The 9,762-nt window shown below is 39.7% G+C and overlaps 1 pseudogene across 1 annotated transcript; it reads left to right on the top strand.

The window, feature by feature from the left end:
* Positions 1-7,555: 7,555 nt before the first annotated feature.
* LOC308437655 (ubiquitin thioesterase OTUB1-like) lies at positions 7,556-8,433 on the top strand (annotated as a pseudogene). The gene is made up of 2 exons: positions 7,556-7,890; positions 7,940-8,433. The product of its transcript is annotated as a ubiquitin thioesterase OTUB1-like (transcript).
* The last annotated feature ends 1,329 nt before the right edge of the window (positions 8,434-9,762 follow it).

Genomic DNA, 9,762 nt, shown 5'->3' with positions numbered 1-9,762 from the left:
TTGACGAGCCCAAGGCAAGTTAAATAAATTATCCCAGACTTTTCTTTGATTTCACTTAATTCTGGCCCAGATCTCAATACTCTGGGAGCCTATGTAGAATCTCTATTCTTAATGTCTTCTTTCATATTCTGCCACACAGGTTTGACTAGGTGTTCCTCTATGGTAGGATCAGCCCAGGAAGTTGCACATGCTGTCTTTGGTCCTTGATGCACACAGGCTGCCTTGGTGACTCAGTACTGAGTAAGATGAAGTGGACATCAACAGTAGAAACAATATTTTATTTTTAAGAAACTACTGTGTGCTTGGAAAATATAAAACCTGCAAACTCATCTATTCATGTTGAAAATGAAAGCTCTCTCTGTGTATGCGTACAGATTATTAGCAGTGCTTTTCCTGGAGATAGAAATGAAATAGTAGGGAGGGTGTGATAGATTACTTTTGCTCAACAACTTTTCTTATATATTGATATCAGAGTTTGTTGGTCCCATTTGGAGAAATTCCAGGTTCTGTAGTCCTGGGAGTAAGAATTAGAAAGACATGGGGATAGTAGCAGAGGCAGGGGGTTAACTTGGAAAAGATGCTCTCCTGAGGGAGGAAGAACAAAGAGAATAGCAGCTCTTCTGGGTGGAGGTGAAACCGGTGTCACCTAGTGGAGGCTTCTCATCTGACACATGCAGTTCTGATACAATATTATGTGTCTCATTTACATCTTAAATCTTCACGCGGCAGCATTTGTTTTGTATAGCGATGACCCATCAGATCACTTTAGACACTGAGGATGTTTGTACCTGCGCCAGTTGTTCTGGCCTATGACCTGGCCAGTTAGTCTCAGCCTGTGGTTTCCAGTCTTCCTCTTTGATGGAGATTTCTCCTATGCTAATTGTTTAGCCTCCCAGACCTCCCTCTACATCCCATTTTCCTACCTAAATAAGAATATTTGATAAGAGGAAAATTATATTTTTGTTAGAGCTAGCATGCCACATATTCTTTTAAACGGAGTTTGAAGGTTTTTTTCTTCAAATAAAGCCTAAAAATAAACACTTTTGATGCTTCAGTCAGGCCATAGGAGGCTAGTCCATCTCACTTATGAAACAACCCAGTGTTGAGCACTTATAATTTGCTCATTTATTCTCCCCAGAATTTAAGTACTGGAAGATATAATCCCTATCTCTAAAGCAGGTGACAGGAAACAGAACTGTAATAAAAATTACCATCTTACAATACTTGGTATATGGACATGGAAGGCCCACAGACCAGTGTTTTCCTATGACTCTCAAGAAATAATAGTAATTAATGAAGAGATGCTGACCTGGGGGAAAGCCCTCATAAAAGAGACTAAAGGAGGAGAAGGGGGTTGTGTTTCAGAACCTTGTACTTAGAAATGACTTTAGTATAGAGACCTGTTCCCACCCCTTCCCTTTCATCCCCTTGTCACTCAGTCCTAGGGCAGGGTAAACAAGAATTGCACCTAATAAGTGAGCCAATAAAGAGAATGCATGGGAAGCTACATAGAGAAGAGAAGGATTGGGTCCTGTGAAGATGCTGATGTGGTGGTAGGGTGGTCAGAGTGGATGGACGATGGGTAGATGGAAGCTATTCTGCACTAACTGGAAAGAAAAAAGCAGAGACTTGGATGAAAACATCTGATAGAATTGTTTGAGGTCAATACCTAAAATGATTGTTTTTCCAATTATTTTCTATGAATATTAAATCCCTGAGTAAGTTGGGTGCTTAGAGCTTAAACACTTAGTTAAGGGCATATAAAGATTTTTATCATTCTATAATTTAGAAGACAAGAGAAGATACATAGTTCAATAAGTTATAAATGGAATAAGTGCAATAGGAGACACTTTTAAAAAGCGCACAATTGCTCAAGGAACATTTCAGGTAAGGATAATATTACTTATTAGTTTACAAGTGCCAAGAAATTTTTTTAAGGCACCGTGGCTTAAAGCTAGGATGTAAACTAAAAACCAGGCGGGTACATAAATGAGAGATTACACACTAGTCAATGCCATAATAGACAGAGTGCTAATCCTGCTTTAGTATTTAATAGCCCCTCTTTCTCACCTCCTCTTTCCCTTCATCCCTCAACTCTCCTCTCCTTCTCTGTTCTTCTTGCTTTTCTCCTTAATCTCTGGAGACCTGTAAGACTTTTGATCTCACTCTAACAGAAAACAGAGGCCTTCTTTGGAGTCTGAGAGAAAACACTGGGGAAACTGAAGAGAAATACTATGGGTAAATTTGTGTTAGTGAGAGGAAAGAAAGGGGCCTGAAGAGAAGTCAGGAAGTAAGAAACACTAAGTAATGCCTTTGGTTTTCCCAGGAGACTAAGAGACCCATAGATAAGATTATTACAACACGGGAGGGCAGGATGTTACAAACTCTGTCCTCTCGCTATAGCATGGATAAAATCAGAACAGACATGATTAATGATTATCTACAGAATATAGTCATAAGATTGAGCTTATTAATACTCCTTTATGGAATGGAGAAGGTTTATGAGTCAGTCATGAATGGCATAGGGGCCCCAACCCTATCTGAGGGCATATATACCAGGAAGGGTTGTTAGGGGAATGAGATGCTTTTTTTCAGTGGCACCGACTTCTGTTAATTGCAGGTGTGGCCTGAAATTCTTGATGTTTACTACAAAGCCCTGTTCAGGGCTGATGCTAATAGCAAACCATGCACTGGACTAGAGAAGCACATGTGATGGACCCAAGATGCTGAAAAGCAGTAGGGTTAGTCTAGATGGAGATGTAAAGTGTAAGTGTAGAGGGGGATTCACCAGGGAGTACCTGTACTGATCTGAGCACAGCATACAGGAAGGGCAATCTGTTGAGCAGACTGGGAAAGACATGTGCCACCAGCAAGGCTTTGTATCGAACTTTTCCTAGGTTACGCTTGACTTTTCCTATTCTGCTATTAGTGCTATTTAAAACTGATCCAAACCTCAATATCTTTATGGAGAAAACTGTTTGAAAAAGCTGTTCCTAAAACCAGTAAGAAATCACTTAGTTGCAAATAAACAAATGTACAAAGACCACAGAAAGAATTCTTAGGAAGGCAAATGTGAGTGAGAAATAATTATTTGAATACATGTTTATCATAATAAACCTTTTCAAAGCTCATAGGAAGATAAAGTTAGAATGTGTTTCTTCTGGTTAAAAAAGGCAAAATCATAGGTGAAGAAAGTGAATGAGGGAGGAGCCTTTTAGTAACAGCTGATGAACTATGAATTAACATGTACATTAACAATAGTGGGATGTGCTAGAATAGTCTTGGTCTTAAGTCTAGTAATAGTAGCTTTGAGAATATCTCTAACATTTAAAATGCTTTGAAACGGTGTTAAATAAAACTCAATGAAGGTAATACAGGATTATCTAAAAGATAAATAAAAGTTACCATCAAAGAAATATATACTAAGTATCTACAAAACTTTAGACATAAATAGGCAGAGATGTTCATTTAAGAGTTTTGTATTGTTGACATAAGATACCCAAACCAAAGCACCTCAAAGAAAGAAGGAATTTATTGTAGCTCACATGCTCAAGCTGTAGTGCATCTTGATGGGAAGTCAGAAAAGAGGAGCTGGAAGTGGGTGGTCACATGACGTTAACACTCAGCAAGGAGGCAGAGAATGAGGAATGCTTGTGCTCAGCTAACTTCCTCCTTTTTATTACATAAAGGTTCCTGTCCTAGGGAATGGCACCACCCTCAGTGGACAGTTCTTCTCATCTCAATTAGCCTAATCAAGATATCACCAACAAGGGCACATCTCCAACATGATTCTAGATCTTCTCAAGCTGACAATTAAGATTATCACAAGAAGTAAATCGTGGTTTGAGTATACGATGGCATCCCATGTGATGTACTGATTATTAATGCTGTGTTAACACTGAACCATGGTATTAAGCAATGATTATGAAAGGCAGAAGACTATCATATACAAACGCTAATAATAGCCAACTACACTTTACAAGCAGCTTATTTGTCATATTGTTTTCTATATGTGTTTAAAAATGCAATTACAAATATAATTTAAGATAAACTAAGTAAGTCAACATGACATGTGATTTACATTGCCTCTCAGCAAATACCTAGCATTTGTCATTTTACTTGAAAAGTGGATAAACAAATTAAGTTAGTTCCTATACCTTTATTTATATTTTCAGGCTGGTGTGCTGATGGTTCTCCAAGAGAATCAGAAGATAAAGCTCGTAGCAGATCTGAAACGTTAATGATTCTCATAACATGAAACACAGGCACTCTATTACTGTTGTTTTGCTCTGATTTTGTCTTGTGTTTCTTCAGTTTCTAAAAGCCAGATCTTATCAGGCTTTTTTTGCTCCATCAAACAAACAGTAAAAGATGACTATGGGAACACTGGGAGCCGTCTTTAAAACAGCTTACTTCGTAGCTAAGAAAATAGAAGTTTACTCTCTTTTGTTTAGACATCAGCCTGGCTTCAGGCAAAAGCTGCAACTAATTATATCCTGAGGTACATTCAGGCTGATATCACGATACTGCCAGAGAGTATTCAAAATAAGCTGAATATTTTTTTGCCTCTGTCTGGTGACCTGCATCCTCAGGCACCTGTTACTGTAGAACATTATCTAAAACTAAGTAAGTATCGGAATGAGCAGTCTCACTAGCTTGTGGAATCAGATTGCCATTTTCGACTTCTATAGATTTAATGCTAAGCCTTGGAATGGACTTTGATTTCTAACAAGGTTCTGGATGCTGTTGATGACACTGAGCTATCTCAGTAAACAGTCACTGCTGCACAGTGATCCCTTCAGTTCCTCTTCTTACCCCACTCGAGGCAGACAGTCGAATGTTTTCACTGACTACATATACCCTAGTCATTTACTTTTACAGAGATAAGACAACAGATGATGGGCATGTTTCTTCTTTTCCCCAGTAGACATGTTTGATGCTAGCGATGGCATAAGTAGCTTTTCAAAGAGAAATCAGGCTGTAGATTAGGTGCCTGAAACACAGCACCCGTACTCCTAATGCCTGTTTCCATGGCTGCGATATGTCCCGGAAATAGAGCACAGCTCACCTGAGCACTGGGATTATGAGCTTCTTCCTCAATAACACACGCTAACAAATAGACACGGAGCTTTTGAAATAAAACTTTTGGAAGGCATTATCTGGGGATTATATACAAAAGGTGAACAGTTATCATCAAAGAAAACATAACACTAAACATGACATTCTGAAACCGAGCCCACACTCTTAAGCTTCTGTAGCAGAATCAAAGCCCTTTATTCTCAGCAGGATTTTAGATGAGTTCTTTGAAAGAATACAATACACCTGACCCGTGATCCTCCAGGATTGGAGAAACCATAACTGTGAATGACACCGTCAAACAGTTTTACCTACTTTACTTTTCTATAGCATTTGCATATACATGCTTTTCTTGGTGCTACACATAAAACTATTGTCATATCCCTTTGAATCAAAGTAGAATGACACACATATATCCATATACACAAGGTACCAGCAAGAGTTCAATGTAAAAATAAAAATACAATTGGGATGGCTTTTGTTGTATGATGGAATTGAATGGAGAATTTCTCTAATAACTTGGGACTCGAGAATATAATCAAGGACATGAAAGCAACTTATCCCCTCCTGAGTTGGCATGAAGATTGGTTTTAATGTCACCTCGCTACCTATTAGAAAAGTAGAGACCTCAACTGAGGAATTGTTTTAACTTCCTTAAGTGACATGGAAATACGCATCCCAAACATGGGCAGCATCTTCTGATAAGATCCAAGATGAAAGGGGACCACGCCAGAAGGAAGGTTATTGGTCTTTTGATCAATTGTTCTTTCTTATTGCTGTTGTTGATGCTTTTTTCATTAACGTCATATTCAGAGTTTCCCTGGGATTTGCTGTCAAGTCAAAAGTTAAAGGTCAACATGCAGGTGGCTCTTCTACTGAAAGCCTGGCTAATGTAAACTCCAGTTCAGAGGTTCACCCTCAAATATACAATGATAAGCAAGGAGTAAAATTGTTTGAGACATTCCTATCTTCTAAAAGACGAGCTTAAACCAAAGCAGCTGAAAGCTTGGATGCTGGGGACAGGCCTAATTTTGCTACAAAAACAAAAAAACAAGTTCAGTCTTGCCGTGTGTAGAAAGCAGTTGTTTTTCCCCTTCCTTCTCTATGCTCAGCACAGACTGCCAAGAAGGTATTGCAGGGTGACTCACAGTTATCTGATGACGTAGCTGCGCAACATGGCTTTTCTTCCTAACTGGACAGCCACCATGCCAAGGCTGAGAGAAAACTCTCTGGAGAGACTAGAATGAGGCCTTACGTTCTCTAACCTGAAAGTGATGTGTCCCATCTGTTCCCTACAGTTACTCAGCCTGAGTGTGATCACCTGGTTTCACTCAACACTGAAGAACTGAAGAATCATGTTAGGTACTTACATATATGTGGGTGCACATTCGAGTTTATGTACATCACATGAATGTAGGTACCCATGAAGGGCAGAGGGCATCCAGTCCATTAAATATGTATAAAAGTATTGTGTTTAGGGCTAAAAAATAATATCTCGGTTGTTACAGCACTTGCTATACAGGCACAGAGATCTGAGATCAGTCCCTAGCACCCAAGCAGAAAGGCTGGAAACGGTGATATGCATCTGTAATCCCAGCGGTAGGCAGGTAGAGACAGCACAATCCCTCCAGCCCACTGGCCAACTAGTATAGTAGCCAGGTCGACAAGCTCTGGGTTCGATAAGAGTCTCTATCTCAAACAACAACAACAAAAAAATCAAAATGGGATGCTGAGCACTGAAAAACATATCAGACAACCTTGAATACACATATGCATATACATGTGTGTACTTGCATGCACAAAAGCACACACACATTTACACACACAAAAAAAAAATAGTGCCTTTCTAGTTATAGTCATTTATATCTGAAGTACTAGATATTTAGGAAGCTGAAACAGAAAGGCCATTGACCCTGAGAGCTTAGGGTAAGCATGGGCAATATAGTAATACCCTTCATTTCTAAAACATAGAAATAAAAATGGATGCTGGGTATACAACACAAAAAGAGAATGCTATTTAAAGGAAAGGACAAGTATGAGCATGAATGATTTCCAGGTTTTTAGGTGAAGTTAACTGCCTTACTCTGAGCCTGCTGGCATTGCTGTGTACAGGTGCAAGTCTTCGTTCCGGGTTTTCAATTCTACTATATTTTAAAAGGATCAACAACACAAAAAGAGCCTGTCTGCAAACTTAAGAATAAAAATTCAATTTTGTTTAAAAAGATAGGGAAAAAAGGGGTGTCTAAAAACACAAAAATGTTCTCGGAAAAACAGTGCAAACTGTTTATAGAATATATTATATAATTAAATCTGCATTTAAATGTTCTTATATCACAAAAGTTATGTTTATCTTACAAATATAAATTCTATACATAATAGGTGCTTTCATATTAAAATATATAGAACGTATATGTAATGAAAAGTACTATCACAGCAAAATATAAAAATTCAGTAGAGTGAAAATTCAAGGTTCTTAAAGATGGCAGAGCAGGGACCTCAGCCGCAGAAGCAGCAGCCGCTGGGCAGCGACTCCAAAAGTGTTAACTGTCTGGCCTAAGATGAAGCCATTATGGCTCAGCAGGACCGAATTCTGCAAGAGATTGCGGTGCAGAATCCCCTGGTGTCGGAGCGGCTGGAACTCTCAGTCCTGAACAAGGTGTATGCTGAGGATGACAACATCTACCAACAGAAGGTCAAGGACCTCCACCAAAAGCACTCACACATAGGGAAGACCAGGCCTGTCAGCAACGGCCTCTGTCGAGCATGCGGCTTCTCCCACTTGGAGGCACTGCTAGATGACAGCAAGGAACTGCAGTGGTTCAAAGCTGCAGTGGTTCAAAACCGCGGTGGTTCAAAACTGCAGTGGTTCAAAACTGCGGTGGTTCAAAGCCGTGTCTTCCAAGAACAAAGAGGACCCGGTGTCCCGGAGCTTCGCTGAATTCACAGTCGAAGACTTCCACAACACGTTCCTGGACCCTATCGAGCAGGTGGAGAAGCAGACCTCAGTAGCTGACCTGCTGGCCTCCTTAACGACCAGAGAGCACTTCAGACTACCTTATGGTCTACCTACAACTGCTCACCTCAGGCTACCTGCAGTGGGAGAGCAAGTTCTTCCAGCACCTCATAGAGGGTGGCCGGACTGTTAAGAACTTCTGCCAGCAGGAGGTGGAACCCATGTGCAAGGAGAGCGACCATATCCACATCTCACTGGCCCAGGCCCTCAGTGTGTCCATCCAAGTGGAGTACATGGACCGCGGTGAGGGCGGCACCACCAACCCACACATCTTCCCTGAGGGCTCCGAGCCCAAGATCTACCTTCTCCACTGACCTGGACACTACGATATCCTCTACAAATAAGGCCGGTTGGCCTACTGTGTGCCCTGCTTGCCTCCCCCTGCCAGGCGCTAGACATGTACAGAGGGTTTTCTTTCTTTCTTTATTTCTCTCTCTCTCTCTCTCTCTCTCTCTCTCTCTCTCTCTCTCTCTCTGGTTGTAAATGGTCATATTTCACTCCTCCCTTTTCCTGTCACAGAACCTTCCATGTTTTATTAAAGGGGGTGCTGGTGGTGAAAATAAGAAAGAGAGAAAGAAAGAAAGAAAGAAAGAAAGAAAGAAAGAAAGAAAGAAAGAAAGAAAGAAAGAAAATTCAAGAGGTTTAATCCAGATCTTATAAGATGAAATATAATTTAAAAGTAGGGCAAAGAGGAGAGAATGCTTAAAGTAAAATAAAAATGGCAATAATCTCAAATGATACAATGTCTAGTGGGTGACAACCAAGAATTTTGATAAAGGTTCTTAGCATAAGCTTTTCTGCCTGCGTGTGTGCACTTGTACGCTGGCACATGTTCCTGCACAGAATCAGAAGTCCCCTCTCCCGAGCTCCTTCCTGCACTGTAGTCATAAAATCTGACAATTGCATTTTCTATGTTTTTTTTTTTTTAAACTCAGGATGTCAATGACTCTTAAGTGTCTTTTACAAAGTGCTCGTAAGAGAGTTAGAATACAGACGAAAAGCAAAGCCCATGCCTTGTGAGCAGCAGCCGAGGAAAGGCTGATGAGCAGCTGCAAATGTTGAGTTTGCCAGTTTGCCATCAGTCATGATTGTCACCGCTATGAGATGAAATGTCTGCAGCCTGAGAGTGTCCTGTGCTTATCCTCATCTGCCACCATTCCAAAGTGGCATAAATTTAATGCTCACCACACTACAACTCTTCCTAATTGAAAAACATTTGTGCATCTCTTGCCTATATCTCTAAGTATCTATCTAGATATCTGTCATCTTGATATCTAGATATCTCTATCTATATATACCTTCAGTGAAGATACATACCATATATCTATATAGATATAGATCTATGTATTTATGGACAGATATCCATCTCTATCTGTGTCTGTATCCATCTGTATCTAGATAGATGTTTCTACAAATAGATATGATAATAGAAGTATAGAGAAAAATTAGAATGCTCTAATTTTTTTTTAAAAAATGCAAACTTAATAAGAGAACCTTTTATAAGCTTGTAGGGTAAAGTTAAGAAAGCTTTCAAAATATTAGCAACAGAATGGCCTCAAGTGCTTCCTGTTGGACACCAAAACAAAGTCAAATAATACAATACTATGCCTTCCCATCTACAAAGTACAATATTTACTCACAAGTATAGTTAAAAACAGTCTGAAGTGCAATCA

This window comes from Micromys minutus, assembly GCF_963924665.1.
Source record: "Micromys minutus genome assembly, chromosome: 26".
NCBI classification, from domain to species: Eukaryota; Metazoa; Chordata; class Mammalia; order Rodentia; family Muridae; genus Micromys; species Micromys minutus.
The sequence above is the reverse complement of the archived record's forward strand: the minus strand, read 5'-3'. Positions and strand labels throughout refer to the sequence as shown.